Source organism: Saccoglossus kowalevskii, chromosome 5 (genome assembly GCF_978046115.1).
Source record: "Saccoglossus kowalevskii chromosome 5, keSacKowa6.1, whole genome shotgun sequence".
Taxonomy (NCBI): domain Eukaryota; kingdom Metazoa; phylum Hemichordata; class Enteropneusta; family Harrimaniidae; genus Saccoglossus; species Saccoglossus kowalevskii.
Genome location: NC_140645.1, coordinates 42,575,975 through 42,588,747, shown reverse-complemented (window position 1 = coordinate 42,588,747; position 12,773 = coordinate 42,575,975).

Sequence of the window (12,773 nt, the reverse complement as noted above, 5' to 3'; positions counted from 1 at the left end):
TGTGACACACACCATTACCTCATACATAATCAGACACTTAACTATGTGAAATACACTATGTGACGCACATCATTAACTCCTACATAATCAGACTCTTAACTATGTGAAATACACTACGTGACGCACATCATTAACTCCTACATAATCAGAATCTTAACTATATGAAAAACACTATGTGAAGCACACCATTAACTCCTACATAATCAGACTCTTAACTGTCTGAAAAACACTATGTGACGCACATCATTTACTCCTACATAATCAGACTCTTAACTATGTGAAATACAGTATGTGACGCACATCATTTACTCCTACATAATCAGACTCTTACCTATATGAAATACACTATGTGAAGCACACCATTAGCTTCTACATAATCAGACTCTTAACTATGTCAAATACACTATGTGACGCACTTCATTTACTGCTACAGAATCAGAATCTTAACTAGGTGAAATACACTATGTGACGCACACCATTAACTCCTACATAATTAGACTCTTAACAATGTGAAATACACTGTTTGACGCACATCATTTACTGCTACATAATCAGACTCTTAACTATGTGAAATGCACTATGTGACGCACATCATTTACTCCTACATAATCAGACTCTTAACTATTTGAAATACACAATGTGACGCACACCATTTACTCCTACATAATTAGACTCTTAACTATGTGAAATACACTGTGTGACGCAAATCATTTACTGCTACATAATCAGAATCATAACTATGTGAAATGCACTATGTGACGCACACCATTACCTCATACATAATCAGACTCTTAACTATGTGAAATACACTATGTGACGCACATCATTAACTCCTAAATAATCAGACTCTTAACGATGTGAAATACACTATGTGACGCACATCATTAACTCCTACATAATCAGACTCTTAACTAGCTGAAAAAACACTATGTGACGCACATCATTTACTCCTACATAATCAGACTCTTAACTATCTGCAATACACAATGTGACGCACATCATTAACTCCTACATAATCAGAATCTTATCTATATGAAACACACTATGTGAAGCACACCATTAGCTCCTACATGATTAGACTCTTAACTATGTCAAATACACTATGTGACGCATTTCATTAACTCCTACATAATCAGAATCTTAACTATGTCAAATACACTATGTGAAGCACACCATTAGCTCCTACATAATTAGACTTTTACCTATGTGAAATACACTATGTGACGCACATCATTTACTCCTACATAATCAGACTCTTAACTATGTGAAATACACAATCTGACGCACATCATTTACTCCTACATAATCAGACTCTTAACTATGTGAAATACACAATGTGACGCACATCATTTACTCCTATATAATTAGACTCTTATCTATGTGAAATACACTGTGTGACGCACATCATTTACTGCTACATAATCAAAATCATAACTATGTGAAATGCACAATGTGACACACACCATTACCTCATACATAATCAGACTCTTAACTATGTGAAATACACTATGTGACGCACATCATTAACTCCTACATAATCAGACTCTTAACTATGTGAAATACACTATGTGACGCACTTCATTAACTCCTACATAATCAGAATCTTAACTATATGAAATACACTATGTGAAGCGCACCATTAACTTCTACATAATTAGACTCTTAACTATCTGAAATACACAATGTGACGCACACCATTTACTCCTACATAATTAGACTCTTAACTATGTGAAATACACTGTGTGACGCAAATCATTTACTGCTACATAATCAGAATCTTAACTATATGAAATACACTATGTGAAGCACACCATTAGCTCCTACATAATTAGACTCTTAACTATGTCAAATACACTATGTGACGCACTTCATTAACTCCTACATAATAAGAATCTTAACTATGTCAAATACACTATGTGAAGCACACCATTAGCTCCTACATAATTAGACTCTTACCTATGTGAAATACACTATGTGACACACTTCATTAACTCCTACATAATCGGAATCTTAACTATGTCAAATACACTATGTGACGCACATCATTTACTCCTACATAATCATAATCTTAACTATGTGAAATACACAATGTGACGCTCATCATTTACTGCTACATAATCAGAATCTTAACTATGTGAAATACACTATGTGACGCACACCATTAACTCCTACATAATTAGAATCTTAACTATGTGAAATACACTGTGTGACGCACATCATTTACTCCTACATAATCAGACTCTTAACTATCTGAAATACACAATGTGACGCACATCATTTACTCCTACATAATTAGACTCTTATCTATGTGAAATACACTGTGTGACGCACATCATTTACTGCTACATAATCAGAATCATAACTATGTGAAATGCACTATGTGACACACATCATTAACTCCTACATAATCAGACTCTTAACTATGTGAAATACACTACGTGACGCACATCATTAACTCCTACATAATCAGAATCTTACCTATATGAAATACACTATGTGAAGCACACCATTAACTCCTACATAATCAGACTCTTAACTGTCTGAAAAACACTATGTGACGCACATCATTTACTCCTACATAATCAGACTCTTAACTATGTCAAATACACTATGTGACGCACATCATTTACTCCTACATAATCCGACACTTAACTATCTGAAATACACTATGTGAGGCACATCATTTACTTCTACATAATCATACTCTTAAGTATCTGAAATACACTATGTGACGCACATCATTTACTCCTACATAATCAGACTTTTAACTATGTCGAATACACTATGTGACGCACATCATTTACTCCTACATAATCAGACTCTTAACTATGTGAAATACACAATCTGATGCACATCATTTACTCCTACATAATCAGACTCTTAACTATCTGAAATACACAATGTGACGCACATCATTTACTCCTACATAATTAGACTCTTATCTATGTGAAATACACTGTGTGACGCACATCATTTACTGCTACATAATCAGAATCATAACTATGTGAAATGCACTATGTGACGCACACCATTACCTCATACATAATCAGACTCTTAACTATGTGAAATACACTATGTGACGCACATCATTAACTCCTAAATAATCAGACTCTTAACTATGTGAAATACACTATGTGACGCACATCATTAACTCCTACATAATCAGACTTTTAACTATCTGAAAAAACACTATGTGACGCACATCATTTACTCCTACATAATCAGACTCTTACCTATATGAAATACACTATGTGAAGCACACCATTAGCTTCTACATAATCAGACTCTTAACTATGTCAAATACACTATGTGACGCACATCATTTACTGCTACAGAATCAGAATCTTAACTAGGTGAAATACACTATGTTACGCACACCATTAACTCCTACATAATTAGACTCTTAACAAGTGAAATACACTGTTTGACGCACATCATTTACTGCTACATAATCAGACTCTTAACTATGTGAAATGCACTATGTGACGCACATCATTTACTCCTACATAATCAGACTCTTAACTATCTGAAATACACAATGTGACGCACACCATTTACTCCTACATAATTAGACTCTTAACTATGTGAAATACACTGTGTGACGCAAATCATTTACTGCTACATAATCAGAATCATAACTATGTGAAATGCACTATGTGACGCACACCATTACCTCATACATAATCAGACTCTTAACTATGTGAAATACACTATGTGACGCACATCATTAACTCCTAAATAATCAGACTCTTAACGATGTGAAATACACTATGTGACGCACATCATTAACTCCTACATAATCAGACTCTTAACTATCTGAAAAAACACTATGTGACGCACATCATTTACTCCTACATAATCAGACTCTTAACTATCTGCAATACACAATGTGACGCACATCATTAACTCCTACATAATCAGAATCTTATCTATATGAAATACACTATGTGAAGCACACCATTAGCTCCTACATAATTAGACTCTTAACTATGTCAAATACACTATGTGACGCATTTCATTAACTCCTACATAATCAGAATCTTAACAATGTCAAATACACTATGTGAAGCACACCATTAGCTCCTACATAATTAGACTTTTACCTATGTGAAATACACTATGTGACGCACATCATTTACTCCTACATAATCAGACTCTTAACTATGTGAAATACACAATCTGACGCACATCATTTACTCCTACATAATCAGACTCTTAACTATGTGAAATACACAATGTGACGCACATCATTTACTCCTATATAATTAGACTCTTATCTATGTGAAATACACTGTGTGACGCACATCATTTACTGCTACATAATCAGAATCATAACTATGTGAAATGCACAATGTGACACACACCATTACCTCATACATAATCAGACTCTTAAACTATGTGAAATACACTATGTGACGCACATCATTAACTCCTACATAATCAGACTCTTAACTATGTGAAATACACTATGTGACGCACTTCATTAACTCCTACATAATCAGAATCTTAACTATATGAAATACACTATGTGAAGCACACCATTAACTTCTACATAATTAGACTCTTAACTATCTGAAATACACAATGTGACGCACACCATTTACTCCTACATAATTAGACTCTTAACTATGTGAAATACACTGTGTGACGCAAATCATTTACTGCTACATAATCAGAATCTTAACTATATGAAATACACTATGTGAAGCACACCATTAGCTCCTACATAATTAGACTCTTAACTATGTCAAATACACTATGTGACGCACTTCATTAACTCCTACATAATAAGAATCTTAACTATGTCAAATACACTATGTGAAGCACACCATTAGCTCCTACATAATTAGACTCTTACCTATGTGAAATACACTAGGTGACACACTTCATTAACTCCTACATAATCGGAATCTTAACTATGTCAAATACACTATGTGACGCACATCATTTACTCCTACATAATCATAATCTTAACTATGTGAAATACACAATGTGACGCTCATCATTTACTGCTACATAATCAGAATCTTAACTATGTGAAATACACTATGTGACGCACACCATTAACTCCTACATAATTATAATCTTAACTATGTGAAATACACTGTGCGACGCACATCATTTACTCCTACATAATCAGACTCTTAACTATCTGAAATACACAATGTGACGCACATCATTTACTCCTACATAATTAGACTCTTATCTATGTGAAATACACTGTGTGACGCACATCATTTACTGCTACATAATCAGAATCATAACTATGTGAAATGCACTATGTGACACACATCATTAACTCCTACATAATCAGACTCTTAACTATGTGAAATACACTACGTGACGCACATCATTAACTCCTACATAATCAGAATCTTACCTATATGAAATACACTATGTGAAGCACACCATTAACTCCTACATAATCAGACTCTTAACTGTCTGAAAAACACTATGTGACGCACATCATTTACTCCTACATAATCAGACTCTTAACTATGTCAAATACACTATGTGACGCACATCATTTACTCCTACATAATCCGACACTTAACTATCTGAAATACACTATGTGACGCACATCATTTACTTCTACATAATCATACTCTTAAGTATCTGAAATACACTATGTGACGCACATCATTTACTCCTACATAATCAGACTTTTAACTATGTCGAATACACTATGTGACGCACATCATTTACTCCTACATAATCAGACTCTTAACTATGTGAAATACACAATCTGATGCACATCATTTACTCCTACATAATCAGACTCTTAACTATCTGAAATACACAATGTGACGCACATCATTTACTCCTACATAATTAGACTCTTATCTATGTGAAATACACTGTGTGACGCACATCATTTACTGCTACATAATCAGAATCATAACTATGTGAAATGCACAATGTGACACACACCATTACCTCATACATAATCAGACACTTAACTATGTGAAATACACTATGTGACGCACATCATTAACTCCTACATAATCAGACTCTTAACTATGTGAAATACACTACGTGACGCACATCATTAACTCCTACATAATCAGAATCTTAACTATATGAAATACACTATGTGAAGCACACCATTAACTCCTACATAATCAGACTCTTAACTGTCTGAAAAACACTATGTGACGCACATCATTTACTCCTACATAATCAGACTCTTAACTATGTGAAATACAGTATGTGGCGCACATCATTTACTCCTACATAATCAGACTCTTACCTATATGAAATACACTATGTGAAGCACACCATTAGCTTCTACATAATCAGACTCTTAACTATGTCAAATACACTATGTGACGCACATCATTTACTGCTACAGAATCAGAATCTTAACTAGGTGAAATACACTATGTGACGCACACCATTAACTCCTACATAATTAGATTCTTAACAATGTGAAATACACTGTTTGACGCACAGCATTTACTGCTACATAATCAGACTCTTAACTATGTGAAATGCACTATGTGACGCACATCATTTACTCCTACATAATCAGACTCTTAACTATCTGAAATACACAATGTGACGCACACCATTTACTCCTACATAATTAGACTCTTAACTATGTGAAATACACTGTGTGACGCAAATCATTTACTGCTACATAATCAGAATCATAACTATGTGAAATGCACTATGTGACGCACACCATTACCTCATACATAATCAGACTCTTAACTATGTGAAATACGCTATGTGACGCACATCATTAACTCCTAAATAATCAGACTCTTAACTATGTGAAATACACTATGTGACGCACATCATTAACTCCTACATAATCAGACTCTTAACTATCTGAAAAAAACACTATGTGACGCACATCATTTACTCCTACATAATCAGACTCTTAACTATCTGCAATACACATTGTGACGCACATCATTAACTCCTACATAATTAGACTCTTAACTATGTCAAATACACTATGTGACGCATTTCATTAACTCCTACATAATCAGAATCTTAACTATGTCAAATACACTATGTGAAGCACACCATTAGCTCCTACATAAGTAGACTTTTACCTATGTGAAATACACTATGTGACGCACATCATTTACTCCTACATAATCAGACTCTTAACTATGTGAAATACACAATCTGACGCACATCATTTACTCCTACATAATCAGACTCTTAACTATGTGAAATACACAATGTGACGCACATCATTTACTCCTACATAATTAGACTCTTATCTATGTGAAATACACTGTGTGACGCACATCATTTACTGCTACATAATCAGAATCATAACTATGTGAAATGCACAATGTGACACACACCATTACCTCATACATAATCAGACTCTTAACTATGTGAAATACACTATGTGACGCACATCATTAACTCCTACATAATCAGACTCTTAACTATGTGAAATACACTATGTGACGCACTTCATTAACTCCTACATAATCAGAATCTTAACTATATGAAATACACTATGTGAAGCACACCATTAACTTCTACATAATTAGACTCTTAACTATGCGAAATGCACTATGTGACGCACATCATTAACTCCTACATAATCAGAATCTTAACTATCTGAAAAACACTATGTGACGTACATCATTTACTCCTACATAATCAGACTCTTAACTATGTGAAATACACTATGTGACGCACTTCATTAACTCCTACATAATCAGAATCTTAACTATATGAAATACACTATGTGAAGCACACCATTAGCTTCTACATAATTAGACTCTTAACTATGTCAAATACACTATGTGACGCACATCATTTACTCCTACATAATCCGACACTTAAGTATCTGAAATACACTATGTGACGCACATCATTTACTTCTACATAATCATACTCTTAAGTATCTGAAATACACTATGTGACGCACATCATTTACTCCTACATAATCAGACTCTTAACTATGTGAAATACACAATGTGACGCACATCATTTACTCCTACATAATTAGACTCTTATCTATGTGAAATACACTGTGTGACGCACATCATTTACTGCTACATAATCAGAATCATAACTATGTGAAATGCACAATGTGACACACACCATTACCTCATACATAATCAGACTCTTAACTATGTGAAATACACTATGTTACGCACATCATTAACTCCTACATAATCAGACTCTTAACTATGTGAAATACACTACGTGACGCACATCATTATCTCCTACATAATCAGAATCTTAACTATATGAAATACACTATGTGAAGCACACCATTAACTCCTACATAATCAGACTCTTAACTATGTCAAATACACTATGTGACGCACATCATTAACTCCTACATAATCAGACTCTTAACTATGTGAAATACACTACGTGACGCACATCATTAACTCCTACATAATCAGAATCTTAACTATATGAAATACACTATGTGAAGCACACCATTAACTCCTACATAATCAGACTCTTAACTGTCTGAAAAACACTATGTGACGCACATCATTTACTCCTACATAATCAGACTCTTAACTATGTGAAATACAGTATGTGACGCACATCATTTACTCCTACATAATCAGACTCTTACCTATATGAAATACACTATGTGAAGCACACCATTAGCTTCTACATAATCAGACTCTTAACTATGTCAAATACACTATGTGACGAACATCATTTACTGCTACATTATCAGAATCTTAACTAGGTGAAATACACTATGTGGCGCACACCATTAACTCCTACATAATTAGACTCTTAACAATGTGAAATACACTGTTTGACGCACATCATTCACTGCTACATAATCAGACTCTTAACTATGTGAAATGCACTATGTGACGCACATCATTTACTCCTACATAATCAGACTCTTAACTATCTGAAATACACAATGTGACGCACACCATTTACTCCTACATAATTAGACTCTTAACTATGTGAAATACACTGTGTGACGCAAATCATTTACTGCTACATAATCAGAATCATAACTATGTGAAATGCACTATGTGACGCACACCATTACCTCATACATAATCAGACTCTTAACTATGTGAAATACACTGTGTGACGCAAATCATTTACTGCTACATAATCAGAATCTTAACTATATGAAATACACTATGTGAAGCACACCATTAGCTCCTACATAATTAGACTCTTAACTATGTCAAATACACTATGTGACGCACTTCATTAACTCCTACATAATAAGAATCTTAACTATGTCAAATACACTATGTGAAGCACACCATTAGCTCCTACATAATTAGACTCTTACCTATGTGAAATACACTATGTGACACACTTCATTAACTCCTACATAATCGGAATCTTAACTATGTCAAATACACTATGTGACGCACATCATTTACTCCTACATAATCATAATCTTAACTATGTGAAATACACAATGTGACGCTCATCATTTACTGCTACATAATCAGAATCTTAACTATGTGAAATACACTATGTGACGCACACCATTAACTCCTACATAATTAGACTCTTATCTATGTGAAATACACTGTGTGACGCACATCATTTACTGCTACATAATCAGAATCATAACTATGTGAAATGCACAATGTGACACACACCATTACCTCATACATAATCAGACTCTTAACTATGTGAAATACACTATGTTACGCACATCATTAACTCCTACATAATCAGACTCTTAACTATGTGAAATACACTACGTGACGCACATCATTATCTCCTACATAATCAGAATCTTAACTATATGAAATACACTATGTGAAGCACACCATTAACTCCTACATAATCAGACTCTTAACTATGTGAAATACAGTATGTGACTCACATCATTTACTCCTACATAATCAGACTCTTAACTATATGAAATACACTATGTGAAGCACACCATTAGCTTCTACATAATCAGACTCTTAACTATGTCAAATACACTATGTGACGCACATCATTAACTCCTACATAATCAGACTCTTAACTATGTGAAATACACTACGTGACGCACATCATTAACTCCTACATAATCAGAATCATAACTATGTGAAATGCACAATGTGACACACACCATTACCTCATACATAATCAGACACTTAACTATGTGAAATACACTATGTGACGCACATCATTAACTCCTACATAATCAGACTCTTAACTATGTGAAATACACTACGTGACGCACATCATTAACTCCTACATAATCAGAATCTTAACTATATGAAATACACTATGTGAAGCACACCATTAACTCCTACATAATCAGACTCTTAACTGTCTGAAAAACACTATGTGACGCACATCATTTACTCCTACATAATCAGACTCTTAACTATGTGAAATACAGTATATGACGCACATCATTTACTCCTACATAATCAGACTCTTACCTATATGAAATACACTATGTGAAGCACACCATTAGCTTCTACATAATCAGACTCTTAACTATGTCAAATACACTATGTGACGAACATCATTTACTGCTACATTATCAGAATCTTAACTAGGTGAAATACACTATGTGACGCACACCATTAACTCCTACATAATTAGACTCTTAACAATGTGAAATACACTGTTTGACGCACATCATTTACTGCTACATAATCAGACTCTTAACTATGTGAAATGCACTATGTGACGCACATCATTTACTCCTACATAATCAGACTCTTAACTATCTGAAATACACAATGTGACGCACACCATTTACTCCTACATAATTAGACTCTTAACTATGTGAAATACACTGTGTGACGCAAATCATTTACTGCTACATAATCAGAATCATAACTATGTGAAATGCACTATGTGACGCACACCATTACCTCATACATAATCAGACTCTTAACTATGTGAAATACACTGTGTGACGCAAATCATTTACTGCTACATAATCAGAATCTTAACTATATGAAATACACTATGTGAAGCACACCATTAGCTCCTACATAATTAGACTCTTACCTATGTGAAATACACTATGTGACACACTTCATTAACTCCTACATAATCGGAATCTTAACTATGTCAAATACACTATGTGACGCACATCATTTACTCCTACATAATCATAATCTTAACTATGTGAAATACACAATGTGACGCTCATCATTTACTGCTACATAATCAGAATCTTAACTATGTGAAATACACTATGTGACGCACACCATTAACTCCTACATAATTAGAATCTTAACTATGTGAAATACACTGTGTGACGCACATCATTTACTGCTACATAATCAGACTCTTAACTATGTGAAATGCACTACGTGACGCACATCATTTACTCCTACATAATCAGACTCTTAACTATCTGAAATACACAATGTGACGCACATCATTTACTCCTACATAATTAGACTCTTATCTATGGGAAATACACTGTGTGACGCACATCATTTAATGCTACATAATCAGAATCATAACTATGTGAAATGCACTATGTGACACACATCATTAACTCCTACATAATCAGACTCTTAACTATGTGAAATACACTACGTGACGCACATCATTAACTCCTACATAATCAGAATCTTACCTATATGAAATACACTATGTGAAGCACACCATTAACTCCTACATAATCAGACTCTTAACTGTCTGAAAAACACTATGTGACGCACATCATTTACTCCTACATAATCAGACTCTTAACTATGTCAAATACACTATGTGACGCACATCATTTACTCCTACATAATCCGACACTTAACTATCTGAAATACACTATGTGACGCACATTATTTACTTCTACATAATCATACTCTTAAGTATCTGAAATACACTACGTGACGCACATCATTTACTCCTACATAATCAGACTTTTAACTATGTCGAATACACTATGTGACGCACATCATTTACTCCTACATAATCAGACTCTTAACTATGTGAAATACACAATCTGATGCACATCATTTACTCCTACATAATCAGACTCTTAACTATCTGAAATACACAATGTGACGCACATCATTTACTCCTACATAATTAGACTCTTATCTATGTGAAATACACTGTGTGACGCACATCATTTACTGCTACATAATCAGAATCATAACTATGTGAAATGCACAATGTGACACACACCATTACCTCATACATAATCAGACACTTAACTATGTGAAATACACTATGTGACGCACATCATTAACTCCTACATAATCAGACTCTTAACTATGTGAAATACACTACGTGACGCACATCATTAACTCCTACATAATCAGAATCTTAACTATATGAAATACACTATGTGAAGCACACCATTAACTCCTACATAATCAGACTCTTAACTGTCTGAAAAACACTATGTGACGCACATCATTTACTCCTACATAATCAGACTCTTAACTATGTGAAATACAGTATGTGGCGCACATCATTTACTCCTACATAATCAGACTCTTACCTATATGAAATACACTATGTGAAGCACACCATTAGCTTCTACATAATCAGACTCTTAACTATGTCAAATACACTATGTGACGCACATCATTTACTGCTACAGAATCAGAATCTTAACTAGGTGAAATACACTATGTGACGCACACCATTAACTCCTACATAATTAGACTCTTAACAATGTGAAATACACTGTTTGACGCACATCATTTACTGCTACATAATCAGACTCTTAACTATGTGAAATGCACTATGTGACGCACATCATTTACTCCTACATAATCAGACTCTTAACTATCTGAAATACACAATGTGACGCACACCATTTACTCCTACATAATTAGACTCTTAACTATGTGAAATACACTGTGTGACGC